At 42.5% G+C, this 1,043-nt stretch overlaps 1 pseudogene across 1 annotated transcript; it reads right to left on the reverse strand.

Moving 5' to 3' along the window:
• Positions 1-229: 229 nt before the first annotated feature.
• Positions 230-764, reverse strand: LOC309870670 (peptidyl-prolyl cis-trans isomerase A pseudogene; annotated as a pseudogene). The gene has a single exon. The product of its transcript is annotated as a peptidyl-prolyl cis-trans isomerase A pseudogene (transcript).
• Positions 765-1,043: the final 279 nt, after the last annotated feature.

Here is a 1,043-nt window from a genome sequence, read left to right on the forward strand (position 1 = left end):
TATATCCATCATGGCTAATTTTGTTGTCGTTGTTATTTAGTTTTTATTTCATAACCATAAACCTCATTCTGAAATCCAGCTACATTTGGAGGGGAGTACAGAAAATACGGAGCCCATAGAACTTCAGTGAGAACACAAAGATTATAGGATGCTTTGAGTATATGGGGAGAAGGGCTGCTATCCTGAGCTACAGAAAGAATGGTTTAAGATAAAACAGAAGTCAGTTTTATTAGATTTGTCCACAGTAAACAATGGTGATCTTTTTGCTGGTCTTGCCATTCCTAGACCCAAAGAGCTCCATGGCTTCCACAACATTCCCTCTTTCATTCTGCCAAAGACAACATGCTTGCCATCTAACAACTTGGTCTTGGCAGTGCAGATAAAAAACTGGGAACCCTTTTGTGTTAAGCCCAGCCTTTGCCATGAACAAGAAGCTGGACATGTGCTTCAGAAGAAATTCTTATTGTCAAATTTCTCCTCATAGATGGATTTGCCACCAGTGCCATTATGGCCTCTGAAGTCACCACCCTAGCACATAAATCCCAGAATAATTATGTAAAGGCAGGAACTATTATAACCAAATCCTTTCTCCCCAGTGCTCAGAGCGTGAAAGTTTTCTGCTCTCTCTGGAACTTTGCAAATAGCTCATAGGAGACACAGCCAAAGAGCTTGCCCTCCATGGCAATGCCAAAGAATATGGCGGGGTTGACAATGGCTGGGTGGCTTGGAGGGCTCCCGGGTGGCTGTGTTTTCAAGGACTCCATCACGGCCACTTTAAATCATTTCTATTCCCAACATCTGAACCACTCGAGTGCCTATTTACATTGATTGTTTTGTCCCTTGCGAGAGTTTTGTCCCATAACTTCTGTTTTACACCTGCAAGCTACTTACCCCTGAATGTCATGTGTCAGATGATAGAGATAGAGGTAAATAGAGTTTATGTTTAGCAGTGGCATTCTCCTTCCTCTGCTGGGCTGTCAATGTGGGGAAACTGAGCATGGTTTGGGTTTTGTTATTGCTATGAGTTACTGGCTTCAAATTTC

Source organism: Mustela nivalis (assembly GCF_964662115.1).
Source record: "Mustela nivalis genome assembly, chromosome: 8".
In the NCBI taxonomy this organism is placed as follows: domain Eukaryota; kingdom Metazoa; phylum Chordata; class Mammalia; order Carnivora; family Mustelidae; genus Mustela; species Mustela nivalis.